This window comes from Sphaerodactylus townsendi, linkage group LG07 (genome assembly GCF_021028975.2).
Source record: "Sphaerodactylus townsendi isolate TG3544 linkage group LG07, MPM_Stown_v2.3, whole genome shotgun sequence".
NCBI lineage: Eukaryota > Metazoa > Chordata > Lepidosauria > Squamata > Sphaerodactylidae > Sphaerodactylus > Sphaerodactylus townsendi.
The window spans coordinates 104,967,404-104,982,902 of record NC_059431.1 but is presented as its reverse complement, the minus strand read 5'-3'; positions in this window follow the sequence as shown (position 1 = coordinate 104,982,902).

The window sequence follows — 15,499 nt, the reverse complement described above, 5'->3', positions numbered from 1 at the left end:
GAGTGGTGCCATCCCTGGACATCTCTCTACTGCCACCGCCACCCCTTTGGGTTGGGCTGCCCATCAAGGGCCAGTGGCATGACAGCTTGTTCCTTAGTAGTGTATAAAGAAGAGAGCCAAACTGCTATTTTTAAAAAATGAAGCACGTGTGTTGAGAGAAGAAAAGCCATCCTCAAGCTTGTTGAGCCTGTTGGCAGTTCTGGAATTTTAAGAACAGGTAGTCTGCCACCCCACAAAATGGCTGCCACTGGGACAGAGACCAGTCACAAAATGTTGGGAGGTTCATAGTCAAGGGTCCTCCTATAATGAAAGCAGCTGTTTTCAAATGAGGGCTCCTAGGAGACCTAAAAGTGATGTTTCTGGAGCAACTCCTCCTCTAACAAGGGGGAGGAAAACCAGGACTGACTATTTAGTTTGAGGAAGAAAACACTGGGGAACTCATTGGCAGGTGCCATGTTGGGACCATTGTCTTAGGGGAACCAAAGTCAACCTTAACAGTTGTGTAGAAGTACTGGGATACTTGATTGTTATAGCAGTTTTGCCCAGTCATACAAACATGATATTGAGTGCCGTAAATAAACCTCCTAAGAGGTATACTGCAAAAAATATAACTTATATTTATTGAAGTAAATTCTGTTCACATTCATATTGCCGTTGAAAAGAAAGAGACGAGGCCTACCACAAATGGCCAGCTGACCAGGTATCATGTGTATGAGAGTATGAAGCATTGTTTCTACAACAGAGACCTGCAGATACATGTGATTCCATGGAAAGCCATGTGGAGAGTGGGAAGAACCATAGACACAGAGGTCGATTCTGCACTTGCATTATCGACCTAAGTTCAAGCTGCGTTCGACCTAAGTGCTCCACACAACCACTGGGATCGACGTGGTTTTGTACCAGCTTCGCCCTGTGTAACGGTCAAATTTCCGACTCCAGTTGGGAACTACGACTTTTTCAGGGAACCACGCTCGAACTCAGTAAAGTGCGGAATCTCTGGTGCCAGGAGGCCCCCATTCAGCCAATCACAGCTGAGTGTTTCGGGCATGTGTACAGCTGGCCAATCAAAAAATGCCACCTTTGTCCCTCCATTCCTGTGGCAGTTTTTTTAATAACGTGTGTGGGGATAGACGGAACATGGCCGTAGAACAGTAGCCAATTGGAACAGAGCGGCAAAGAGGCACAGGATGATTCCGCCCTCCGAGCTGGGATCAAGCTGGTTGCAATGGGGAACAACAATGGCTTCGACCTAGGTCAGTACCCTTCTCAAGGAACTGGGTCGAACCTATTTTACTCGTGTACGGAATCGCCCAGAGAGAGAAGAGGGGTCAGAGTGCAACTCCCAGGTTAAGACAAAGAGAGGGACATGCCATTCAAGGACATAGCACTTATACACAGTGAAGGTGATGGGGCTGCCACTGTCCCCCCACCTTCATGTTCAGACATACTGAGTCACTAACTCCAACAACAAGAAGGGATTTTTTTCAAGTATAACTTATTATACAGAGAAGAGAAAAGCTCAATTTACTGAAATTCCTCTTCTGCATAACAAGCAGAGAAATATGCTGAGTTCATTGGGGATGCCTTTAAAATCTTGTTGTGCATGCTGCTCACATAGTAAAAATAGGAATTTTTGTCTCCATTTCTGGATTTCTAGGAATTAAGTCCTGAAAAGAAAGTGAAGTAGAGGCATCTTGACATGAGTGAGTCTGCAAGCAAATGCATGTAAATACGCAGCAACATGAAATGTGTTCTACTTAGTTCCTACTCTTTTTAACTACATCTGTTCTTATTACAGCTGTAACAGCAACTAAATTCACACGATAAGATTAAACGCTTCAGAACCACTCTTGGTTTCTTTAAAAAAAGGGTTATCTATTTACTAACCCACCCAGCCAGCTTCAGAAATCACTGCAGGACTGGCTACTGCAAAGTATGGCATGTATGGCAGTCAGAGAAAAGTTTTCCAGTGATGGGGGTAGGGGAAGCTTGTGCAGCAATCCTTGGTGTGAAATGTTACAAGTACACAGTAGCATTGCTCTATTTTCAGTGGTGAAATATCAGAGGGAATGTCACTCTCATTGTTGTTCTATAACACTGGCACATAACGTTATCCCTTCGCTGAAGACGTCTTACGCAGTGTCAGTCTTATTGCCAGAAAGAAGAAAGAAATCTATTTTTAGCTAGACTGGCTGTTTTTATTGACCTAGAATGACTCTGTTCTCAAAGTCTTACCTTGCTTTTAACTTCAGTTTCAAAACCAGATGTGGGGTGGGCCTGTATTTTTTTTTTCAAGCGTGAAAGTTTGGGTTTAATAGTCAAGACTGCTGCTTTAAAATTGTAAGTGTTGTTTTACAGAGGTTTTTTCCTGAATTTGCAGCAAGGGAAATGGTATATGAGTGTTTTTACCTGCACACTTCATTAATTAGCAAAATGTGTTTTCAGAGGACACAGGAAGCAGCCATTTTAAAAATTGTGACTGGGGAGCTGTTTGAGGAGAGTGTGTCACTGAAGGACTGTCTCCTTCAACACTATCCAGCCCACCTGTTAAGATCGACCTCTCAAGCCCTCTTCTCCATGTCCCCCACTTTCACAGGTGGGTGGTGACTAGAGAGAGGGTCACACCTCATCTGTGGAACACCCTCTCCCTTGAGACTCACCTAGTGACTACTTTACTTTCTTTTAGGCATCAGGCCAAAACTCATCTTTTAATTCGGGCATTTAATGAGGGGCTTTATCTTTCCAGATTTCTAATGATCTGCTTCTGTTTAAATACTGATAACTTTTTCAATTTTAATTGCAAGCTGCCTCGAACAGGACTTTTGATGTGGTGGTACAGAAATTGCTTGCATAAATAATTAATATAGCTATATAAAAGGCAAGGCGTATTGGCGACGACAGTTTTCTAGAGCTTGTTGTCTTTTGTCACACAACGGGCTTTATTGCTAGTAAATACATATTGGGCTAGCAGGCAGTTGTGTTTGCTGCTGGACTTCCAAATTTCCAGCTCATCTGCAGATTTAAGAAATATGTGAAGAACTAGGGCTGTCCACTGAGGACTGGGAAATATCTGGAGGTTGGAGCCTGAGGGAGAAGGGATTTGGAAAGGGAGAGACCTCAGCTGGGTAAAATGCAATAGATTCCACCTTTCAAAGTGGTCATTTTCTGTAGGCCATTTTAATCTCTGTTGCCTATTGATCAGTTGTAATCCCAGGAGATCTCCAGCCATGATCTGGAGATCAGTAACCCTATTAAGATCCCATCAGACTCTCATGTTCCCTCTTTCCCAAATGAAACAGTCCCTTAAAACCCGCCTAGAATTTCTCACTGCAGATGGACAATCATATTTGAACTGCAAGTTTAGCTTCAGCTCCGTACAGGCAGAAGAAATAGAATGTGCTAATTTTCAGGAACCAGAGAACAAGCTCTGATTCCTCTTTTTCCATGAATATTGTTGGCACTTGCAGAGAGATGGGAAGCCACGTTGTCGGCAAGAAAAGGACGTGCCAAGGGGGACTTTATTTTAATTTCATTAAAAGCTTCTTCTAAAGTTCTCATTAATCACCTGGTAATTCTTTCTCATTAATCTTTCCCACTGCAGAGGAAATGCAGTTCTGGGGCCCCCTCATCTTTAAATACAGGGAAATTAATATTGCGTCTGCTTTCCAAAGAACAGGCAGCAGAACAGCCCAATCCAGATGAGGATGGCAGGCAAGGACGGTGCTGCTCGGGGGCTGCCCCACCCTCTAAAGGGCTTTCCCGCAGCACAGGAAGTTAAAAGAAGAAACTCTTCTGCGAGAATCCCCCGTAGGGGATAGTCAGTGGTGGGATTCAAAAATTTTAGTAACAGGTTCCCATAGTGGTGGTATTCAAACGGTGGCGTAGTGCCAATGGGGCTGGGCGGGGCACGACGGGGGTGTGGCCGGGCATTCCAGGGGCGGGGCATTAATAATTTCTGTTACTGTAAAAAACTCTTGCTGTAAAAAAAAAGTTCCTAATTTCCATCTTTCTGGTATCTTTCTGTCCATACCATGTCTGGTATCTTTCTGTCCATAATTTAAACTCATTATAGCAAGTCCTATCGTCTACTGCCAACAGAAACAACTACTTCTCCTGTAATTGACTGCCTGTCAAATACTTAATACTTTCAAAATACTTAATTTTGTTTCTAGAAATCAAAAGAAGGATACTTTCCTTAAACAAGGAACTTTACCATATTTCTAAAACATGCTTTTAAAACAGCCCAACAGGGAGAATTATCCCGTTTTCTACCTTTGCTAACCAGCCACATAGGAAACAACAGGACTTTATGGGTTTTGGACCTAATGGAATTTCTAACGGAAAAGCAGACCCAATTAGTAACCCCCTCTCGGCACACACAAATAATTAGTAACCCACTCTCGGGAACTGGTGAGAACCTGCTGGATCCCACCTCTGGGAATAGTGAAGATACGCCCTGAAAAAACTGGCATATCTCCGAGGCTGGCTCTGCTGGCACACGGGACTGGGTGGGTAGTGGAAGCTGACCAAAGTGCTACCATGCTCACACTGTCAACTTCCCTGCTGCCCATGTGTTTCTTGAGAGCCCTCTCACCACCCGCATATCCAGCTGCATACCCATTGCCCAGTCAAGCAAGGGTGTCCAAGGACTGGGAGGACTGGAAAGTGAGCAGGTGGGTGAGGTAAGAGTGGATGGATAGTCAATAAGGCAGAAGAACACAGGTGGGCAGGGAGGTGTGAGTGGGGAGCACAACAGTAAACATAGGTGGGTAGCCGGGCCAGGCACCTTCTGCCTGGGTCCCACTGAAACTTGGAACTGGCTCTAATTACATAAGAACATAAGAATTAGCCTGCTGGATCAGACCAGAGTCCATCTAGTCCAGCACTCTGCTACTCGCAGTGGCCCACCAGGTGCTTTTGGGAGCTCACGTGCAGGATGTGAAAGCAATGGCCTTCTGTGGCTGCTGCTCCTGAGCACCTGGTCTGCTAAGGCATTTGCAATCTCAGATCAAGGAGGATCAAGACTGGTAGCCATAGATCGACTTCTCCTCCATAAATCTGTCCAAGCCCCTTTTAAAGCTATCCAGGTTAGTGGCCATCACCACCTCCTGTGGCAGCATATTCCAAACACCAATCACACGTTGCGTGAAGAAGTGTTTCCTTTTATTAGTCCTAATTCTTCCCCCCAGCATTTTCAATGTATGCCCCCTGGTTCTAGTATTGTGAGAAAGAGAGAAAAATATCTCTCTGTCAACATTTTCTACCCCATGCATAATTGTATAGACTTCGATCATATCCCCCCTCAGACGTCTCCTCTCCAAACTAAAGAGTCCCAAACGCTGCAGCCTCTCCTCATAAGGAAGGTGCTCCAATCCTTCAATCATCCTCGTTGCCCTTCTCTGCACTTTTTCTATCTCTTCGATATCCTTTTGATACATCCACCAAAATGTCTCTGAAGACCAATGAAAATATTTGGAGGTAGCTGAAGGAGAGGCACTGCTTTTTTCCTTCAACTTCTGATAAACCTAAGTTCTGTTCATTAATGTCCCGTGCAGTGGTGGGATTCAAATAATTTAACAACTGGTTCCAAACTTCCGGTGGTGGGACTCCGTAGTGGGATTACAACCAATTCTCTGAACTTGACAAAAAATTAGCTACCGGTTCTACCAAACTGGTGCGAATAGGCTGAATCCCACCACTGGTCCCATGCCCTTAGAAAGCTTTTGGGCCTTCTTCATCATTTGTGTCTAGCTATTTGCATAGAGATTTTCACTGGGCTTGAATGCCACATTGTCAAAAGGTTATTATTTATTGAAGCTAGTAAAGGCTGAAGAACTTTAGCCAATAGTATTCCTCTGCATTCGTTTTTTGAACTTAGTTGCGCCGGCTCTGCACCAGCGATGGCATCCTCCCTGGGATTTGGTAGAATTATCAGCAGCACAGTAAATTGCTTAATGAATTATCAAGCCGAGTTCCATTTATCAAGAGAAAAGAACTAGTAGATCAGTCAAGCCAAGTGAGAGGTGACCTTTTTTCCTAAGCTTTTATATTACTAATTGTTCTTTAATGGGCATTGACCACTAGAAGATGTTTGCTTAAATCAGCATTGATCGCTGGTGGCCCTTAGTTACTGGACAACGTCCAACTGCTTGGGTGGGGTGATGGACAGGGACGGTGTGAGGAGGGAAATCTAGCCAGCAAAGGAGAGAAAAGCCTAACTAGAAGCAAAGCAGTGTGTGTTCAGGTTGCCAACCTCCAGGTGGAGTATGGAGATCTTCCAAAATTACAACTAATCTCCAGAATACAGCGATCAGTTCTTGCGGAGAAAATGGCAGCGTTTGAGGGGAGGAGGTGTACTCAACGGGATTATACTCTGCTGATGTCCCTCCTCTTCCCAAACCTTGCCTTCCCCAAGTCCCCCCCCCAAAAAAAATCTCTAGGAATTTCCCAATCTGGAGTTGACAGCCCTACTCTGTGTGTGTTTGTGTGTGTGTTTATGTGAGACTAGCAGGGCACCCGTGCTTCGCTACGCATACTTCATCACAGCCTCTCTATGAATTTCGAGGTGACATTCAGCATACTTCTTTACAGCCTGTTTGTGAACTTTGGGGTGACATGCACCACATTTCCTCACAGCCTGTTTGTGGACTGACAGGTTGGTTTTCACATATTTTGCAGCAGTTTCCTGTAGTTGTCTTTTTCTAATGCAATGTGTAAATCGCTTTCTGTGTTTGATTCCTCTTCTTCCTTTCTTCCAGAAGGAACAGGTTTGTATGCGTTGTGGAGGGCTGTGTTAAAATGCACTTGGCGCACCATTGGATCAAGCGTGCTTGTTGTTTGGTGGGCATTAGCAGAACATTGATGCGATAAATGGAGTTAGAGCTTCAAAGGGCCCTTCATTAAAATGTCCTGTGAAATGAAGCTATATATATAAATGCGAAATACCACTGACTGACTGACTGACTGACTGACTGACTGACTGACTGACTGACTGACTGACTGACTGACTGACTGACTGACTGACTGACTGACTGACTGACTGACTGACTGACTGACTCATCAAAAGAACTCAAAAACCATCGAAAATACCATGTTGAAGAACATGAAACTCGTGGTGTTTAATTGTCAGCCTTAGAATGTTCATGCAGATGGCCAGAGTTGAACAGTAAATATCTAATAAGTTGAGTGGAAGTGAATATTTTGGAAAATCCTTTCTTAGCGAGCACCTGAAGCACATAATGAACCGGTGTGTCAAATTTCAACGTTGTAGTTTCAGTGGTTTTTGAGTTCTTTTGATGAGTCAGTCAGTCAGTCAGTGAGTGGTATTTCGCGTTTATATATATAGATACAATGGCTTGCAGGTTTTTCAATAGGAAAGATGATTAATGCACCCTTAAAGAATTAGGGACTTGCTTGTTTTCATTGCCACCACACTTATATTAATAATTACTAGATACTGTGAAATTAACAGGTGAATAAAACTCCCCTATGAAAAACCTTATCCTGAGCAAGGTGACCAGTCAAGGAAATGGGAGCATGGGGTCATAGCATTTTAAACTGCAGGCAGAGGAACAAGGAGAGTGGCCTCACAGAAATATGCCACTCCCTTAAAAGTTTTGACTTTATTTTTTTTTAAATACAAAAACAATTCTTTTGGATTTTACTAGAGAAAATAAGAGAGAGAGAAATGGAAAATATACATGCTGCATTCTACCTGGTTTCTCAAGCCTTTTCTTCGCTTCCAGCATTCTAGTCAATGAATGTTATTAGCATGGTATCTTATGATGTAATTGCCTAAGGCTTCGAATGTCGCAATGACACACTTCTAGCCAATCACTGCCAGCCAAGCGTATGTGGAACTGAGTCCTGTGTGGAGATTGGCCCACAGCCTCCCCTGCTGCCCCCACCCACCCCAAACACCAAGCCAGGCCCAGCAAGGCAGCAGTGACTTGCTGCCCACCGCCCTACCTGCCCCAGCACCAGTCTCCCCATTCCCCCACCCACCCGGCCTCCCCCCACCCCAAACACCCCAAACACCTTTCTGCTGTCTCTACCATCCATTCTCCCTTTCTACCTGGGGCTTCCTCTCAAAATGCGCCCGTAGTGCCACCTGATTCTTCTTTTCTTTTAAATGTCTCTCAGAAGGCCAGAGGCCTATAGGGCCATGGGGTCACCCATGTCCCTAGGCGCATGCCTTTCAGTCACGTGACAAAACGGCATGTGCCCCAGCTGCCCACCACTGAGCCCCGTCCCTCTGAGGGGGGTTCCCAAGCTCCACCCTCCCAGCAGGCTGCCTTTTGCCCTCCGCAGGTTCTGAGGACAGCAGGAGCCAGCCTGCAGAGAGGCGGGGGCGGGGCTCGGTCTGAACTCCGCCCCGAGTCCCACCCCCGAACGTGGGGGGCACAGGGGCAGGGGGCGCCCAGAGGAGGTGTTGCCCACAGGCACCGTTTCCCCTCGATACGCTTCTGCAGAAGGCCATCATATCTTTGAAGACTTAACACTTCAGGCTTCATCCTCAACTGCAATGAGATTTATTTTCACATAAATTTCAGTTTCATATAAAGGCTTCAGTTTCGTGGCTCTGGCTTTCCTCCTTTCTAGGAGGATGCTAAGGTTGATGTCTCTCAGAGGGGGTCTGGATGTCCCAGAATTACAACTGATCTCCAAATGACAGGGGTCACTTGCTCTGAGGCAAATGGGTGCTTTGGAGGGTGGGCTCCATGCAGTGGTGGGATCCAAAAATTTTAGTAACAGGTCCCCATGATGGTGGGATTCAAACTGTGGCGTAGCGCCAATGGGGCTGGGCGGGGCACGATGGGGGCGTGGCCCAGGCATTCCAGGGGCGGGGCATTCCTGGGCGGGGCTGTGGCAAGGATGCAGCCTTGGGTGGGAAACGAATGCACGCAGGCGCAGGCTGCCACGCACGCCGGTGCACCTCCTGCTAGACTGCTTCAAGTTCTGTGCGCTGCTGCTGAGAGGAGGGGCGTAGCTAAGGCAAAAATCACGTGGCAAAATCACCAATAAGTAACCCCCTCTCGGCACACACAAATAATTAGTAACCTACTCTCGGGAACCTGTGAGAACCTGCTGGATCCCACCTCTGGCTCTATGGCATTCTATACCACACCCAAATCTCCAAGAATTTCCCAGTCCTGAACTGATAACACTAATGGTGGCCTAGAAAGATTTTTGTTGGATCGGTGGCACTTCTGCACCCACATGATGATGAGGAAGGGCATAGGGATGGGTTGATGAGGGGCCATACTAACAACAAGTTGTTTAGGGATGGGGCATAGCAGAGGTGGCTTTTCCTTCACCCCCTGTGGACCCAGCTACCGTTTCTCCCCTACCGTTGGAAGAGGAATGATACTTGACTTCAAGCTTCGCTGTATGCTGTACCTCACTTGCTGGCACGGAGAGAAAATGATCTCACCGCTGCTTTCGAGCAACCCGCTCCTAAATTCAAAAGCAATCTCATTTTATGATCCTCCAGTGCCACGTCTCTTCATCATGTCAGCCTGCGTTTCTGCCCTGGGTTGTTACATTGATGGATTTTTAATGCTTAGCATTTTTGCTTCTCGTTCGCCAGCATTACGATTCCTGTGTCGTACACGCCTTTACAAAGAAGTTACTTAGAGAAGCTGACTTCCCATCACCACCCCAAGTGCAGGGAAATCTACCTGTTGTTTCCTTGCATCTTCAACGCCAAGGTTTTTGCCATCCAAGCAGCCTTTGATGGTGCAGCTATGTTTCCTTCGCTCTGGGTACAAATCCAGCCTAGCGTCCTTTGTACATGTGCACCAGCACCAAAGTAGATGTGAAGAAACATTTTAATATACCGTTCTTGTTGTTTTCTAAAACAATAAAATATCCCACTTTGTTTCAGGTAGGGTCACTTGGCCTACTTCCAAATAATAGAAGAAGAAGAAGAAGAAGAAGAAGAAGAAGAAGAAGAAGAAGAAGAAGAAGAAGAAGAAGAAGAAGAAGAAGAAGAAGAAGAAGAAGAAGAAGAAGAAGAAGAGGAGGAGGAGGAGGAGGAGGAGGAGGAGGAGGAGGAGGAGGAGGAGGAGGAGGAGGAGTTTATATCCCCCCTTTCTCTCCTGCAGGAGACTCAAAGGGGCTTACAATCTCCTTGCCCTTCCCCCCTCACAATAAACACCCTGTGAGGTGGGTGGGGCTGAGAGAGCTCCAAGAAGCTGTGACTAGCCCAAGGTCACCCAGCTGGCTTGTGTGGGAGTGTACAGGCTAATCTGAATTCCCCAGATAAACCTCCACAGCTCAAGTGGCAGAGCAGGGAATCAAACCCGGTTCCTCCAGATTAGATACATGAGCTCTTAACCTCCTATGCCACTGCTGCTCCTAATAGCATGAAAAATGGCTTTACTACAAGAGCAGAAGCAAGTGGTATCTGGGGGGTGGTCCCTAGGGAGGGCAGAGTTTGAGGAGGATGTGATATTCTAAGATTGATGTTCTAAGAATTCCACTTACTCTCTGTGATAAAGATGACAGAGTCTAGGGGAAATTCCTAGAGCAGCCCTGTGGAGGGCATTTCCCCACACTCCCCACTGGAGCAGGTGTTGCCCCAGGTGCCATTCCCCCCACCCCACACACACCTCTGTCCTTCTCCCACAGTCACTCTGCAGTTTTTCGTTTAAAGAGGAGAGAATGAGGTTTATATTACTGCACTACTTTTTTCATCATTCCTATTACCCATCTCCTCCCACTTATGACTGTATGACTATAGCCTGTGCTGGCATTTTATTTTACATTTTATTTTATTTTATTTTATGATTTTACATTTTATGTTTTCATTACTATTGATTGTTTCCTGATTGCTTACTAGACCTATATGACAATCATTAAGTGCTGTACCTTATGATTCTTGACAAATGTATTTTTCTTTTATGTACACTGAGAGCATATGCACCGGAGACAAATTCCTTGTGTGTCCAATCACACTTGGCCAATAAAGATTCTATTCTATTCTATTCTATTCTATTGTATACAAGATGAAGGGGAAAACAGCAGGAGCCATAGGCTTTGGGCCTGTATTGGTGTCAACATCATCTAGATGTTCCCCTTTATTACAGCGATGACAAACTACCCATGAGGAGAAAAAATTCCCATGTGGAATTCCAGTTTTGGAGGCTGGAACTATTTCAACCCAGGCACCCCATTCTATCCGCACCCACCAGAAACTGTTGCTAGAGTTGAGTCCAAAATAACTGTGACTGCTAACAGAAATGAAATTCTGCACGGGAAATTTTACATTTTTTGTCCTCTTAAGTTCTCGCTTCTTCCTCAGACAAAATCTGTTGGCTGATGCAGTAAAAAGTTGCACGTCTCAGATTTTCTCCTTCCTTCCTCAGCAGTATTGACTGGCTGAAACGTGCTTTATTCTGTCAAGATGGAGTCCCCGGGCCAAAAAGAAGCTACCACAGGGCCGTCCTGCCTGGCCTAGTGCCCACTCTAATCCTCAGAACAGGCTATCATCTTGCTTCTCAATCTCAGTTACCACTTTAAAAAAAACCATGCTTAGATACTCCAGACAGAATGAAAATGTTTTACATAATTTGACTTCGCTTGAGTGAAAACTATTATGTCACACAATCCCTTAAAGCACATTTTGCACCCCGATCCCTTTTGCATCCATTTCAGCTGGTGGATGGTTTCCCGAGCAGCGCCTTGGTCTGTCTGCTTCTCTGTCCTTGCATCTTGTTGGCAAGATTTTAAACGCTCTTTAAACTGCGGAGTCATCAGAGATTTGTTTCTAATATTGAAACAAATCAATTGAGTGCAGCTGCGTGTGCCTCTGCCCTTTTATGTCACGTCTCAGAGGTTAATGTTGTTACTTGCCTGGTCTGTTAACATTATTGTGCCTGGGTTTTTTGTGTGTGTGTATGTGTGTGTGGGTGTGTGTGTGTGGGTGTGTCTGCTGCTATTTTTGGACACTGGGCTCATAATACTAAAGATCTTACTCTGTTGTTGAATTACAGCATTAGAAGATGTCAGCTACCAATACGTGCCCGGCCGTGCAAGCTTGTGCTTGAAAAAAACCATAGCGCTAATAATGTCAGATACCCAAATAAAAGGACTGTAACATTTGGGGAGATATCTTACAGAGCAGCAGAGGGCTGTTCACCCTCCTACTGATACCACCCAGAGGCTCCTAATGATACCACCCAGATTTTGTGAAGTTTGGTCCAGGGGGTCCAAAGTTATGGACCCTCAAAGGTGTAGCCCCTATCTTCTATTAGCTCCCATTGGCAACAATGGGGGATGGGGGCACCCCCTTTGGAAGTCCATAACTTTGGACCCTCTGAACCAAACCTCACAAAACCTGGGCGGTATCATCAGGAGAGTCTTCTAAAGATACCCTGAAAGTTTAGTGCTGCTAGATTAACAATTGCACCCCTAACAACAGATACTCCCCTCCCCAAATTTCCCCAGATTCTCCTTTTAAATCCACCACTTTCGGCATGGATTTAAAGGGAGAATCTGAGGTCCACAATTTAAACATTGAAAGTGATGCTGTTTCAGGGTGGGGGATAATCCACTCCAAAACAGCATCACTTTCAATGTTGTTTTAACTGGGAACCCCAGATTCTCCCTTTAAGGTGGATTTAAAAGGAGAATCTGGGCTCCCTAGTTTAAACACCATTGAAAGTGATGCTGTTTGAGGGTGGATTCCAGCATAACAGCAGCTACTGTGATTTTGCACCGGGGGGCGGATGGGGCAGGGGAGTCTGCTGTCCCAGGCCTCGGAGAGCTGCTTTTATAAGCACTGAGGCCAGGGATGGGGCTTGGGGAGGCATGGCCACACCCCCAGGGGTGGGTGGGGGCACCCCTCGAACCCCCCCCCATAAAACATCTATACCTACATCACTGCGCCAATCCAAGTCCCCATACATTGGTACTCCTCAAGTGCTGCCAGGGTTGAAAGGAAGCTTGTAGTGCCAGGTACAGAGTGATCAAAGTGGTACCTCCCATGTTCTGTTTTAGTCCCGCCACCCAAGAGACAATACCAGTCCTGGATGATCTTAGGTTATAGTGGCCTCAGTTTGACTTCCTGCTATTTTTCTTCCCTGTCCATCCCTTCTGTTTTTTGTATTGTCGAAGGCTTTCACAGCTGAATTCAACTGGTTCTGGTGGGTTTTCCAGGCTGTGTGGCCGTGGTCTGGTGGATTTCGTTCCTAACATTTCGCCTGCATCTGTGGCTGGCATCTTTAGAGGTGCATCACAGAGAAAAGTCTGTTTCACACTGTGTCTAAGTGAGAAGGGAAAGTTTAGAGTGGTATATTGTCCCTGGGACATGGACACTTAGACACAGTGTGAAACAGACTTTTCTCTGTGATACTCCTCTGAAGATGCCAGCCACAGATGCAGGCGAAATGTTAGGAACAAAATCCACCAGACCACGGCCACACAGCCCGGAAAACCCACCAGAACCTTCTGTTTTTGTCCTCAAGTGTCCACATAGGCAAAGAGAATGTGGGCACTGGATGCAGATTTTTTTTTCAGCTACCTGGGAGGTCTGAGCATACCTGTGCAGTCTCCGATTTTGAAAATGCAGATGATGTATCTCAAGAGCTTTGAGAAGCTACAGTTGTGATAAGATCGTTAATATCCTTTCTGGGTAGATACGCTGGGTGAATGAATAGTAACTGTAGTGGTAGGTGGGCTCTGCATAACCTTGGGGAAAGGCGTAAAGTACCTGGAACCAACCTGTTTATATATTCAGCCTTCATGGCTGTACCTTGCCAGCCCAACCCCTGTCTTGCTGAGGGATCAGATATGCCTTTTTCCTGGGGATTATTGCTGCAATTCCTGAAACAACCTTCTTTTTTCCCGTGATCTGGCCAGGTTTGCAGATAGAGGCGTAGCCAATTCTTTTTATGTTGGCTGCAGAAGGTACATATATTTCTTGCATGTTTAAATGTTAATAAGGAGAGAAATTTGGAAGGCAACTTTTAGTGTAATAATGGGGGGAGGGGAATAGCCACATGGGGCTGGCCCGGGGCTGTTTCATCCACTTAACAGGGTGGGGCTATTTTCATACCATACTAGATACATCATTTGATAACAATAAAGAAAAAGACAGCAATCTGGATTTGAAAATAACATTATAACAACTCAGGGTTGCAAACCAGTCTCTCAAGTAACGTTACATTTATAGGGCCGAGAGTCATAGAATAACTCATTTTTTCTTTCTGCTGTCTTTGCATCCTCTCAGGGTTTGGATGAAGACCTCTAAACCACAGGTGTCAAACTTGTGGCCCTCCAGATGTTATGGACTACAGTTCCCATCATCCCCTGCCAGCATGCTGGCAGGGGGTGATGGGAACTGTAGTCCATAACATCTGGAGGGCCGCGAGTTTGACACCTATTCTCTAAACTGCTAACCAAAGAGTTGATCACCAAGATGCAAATACAATTTCAGCCTTTGTTCAGCTTTACAAATGTTCTTCTCCATCACTTTCTGGGGTTTTGTTTACTACTTTCCTCCAGCCCTTTTCCAATTGAACATAAAGCCACCACATTATTTCCTATTCCCCTTGTCCCCAAGTGGAAGGAAGTTCCAGGGGCAGCTCTTTACATAGTTCGTTTCCTTGCAGACACAGCGCTCTGGAGGGTTGTGGTAGCTTGTGTACTGAATAGCTATTTTTGTAGGTACAGGTGGAGCAGAGAGGAAGTAATGCAGGCGACACTAGTTCCTAAATAAACATCATTTGGTAAAAACAGTAGCAGGCCCAGTTTCTGGTGGTCAGCTCCAAAAACCCAGCTACATTTAAAACTGTGTAACTTTATCCCCAGTTCCCCCACTCAGTGAACTGTGGTTTGTCATGCATTCCAGTGGCTTTTGAGACTTCGCTAGACATAAAAGCCATTAAACAAACAACTCCTCTATGAAAGCTACAACTAAAATATCCCCAAACAGCTGAGATACACTTCTTTTCTGAGTTAACAATGGATGGTCCACTTCATTCTTGCATCATGCAGAGGAACAGTAGGCACCTTCCTCTGTAGGTGGGCCCTTGGAGCTCACAGAAACGTTTAATTACTTAATCTAGGAATTTCTCATTGCACATATTTCAGGAATTTCAGGCATATGTAGAAGGTTATTTCCCACATTATAAGACAAAGCATAACACAGTGTCTGTAACTGAAACTTTTCTTTCTCACACATGTTAGGATAATACGTCTTCCAGTGTTTTATTTGAAACTGTGGAATGCTACTCTGATGACAGTTTTATGCATCTTTATTCCTCCCATTCCTCCTGCCAATCATTTGGCCTTGTAACTGTCTGATGATCGCAAAACCTGGACCAGAAGTGAAAGGTTATGATCAGAATGCAGCTTTCCACACACATCCATTTCCAGGATCTTCATCTGTCTCAGTTAGAAGTCAACATAATTCCACACAGAGGTATCGCCTGTATACATTAGTACATGTGTGGGTTTTGATCCTCAGCTGGTATGAATGTTAAGTTAATCGGAG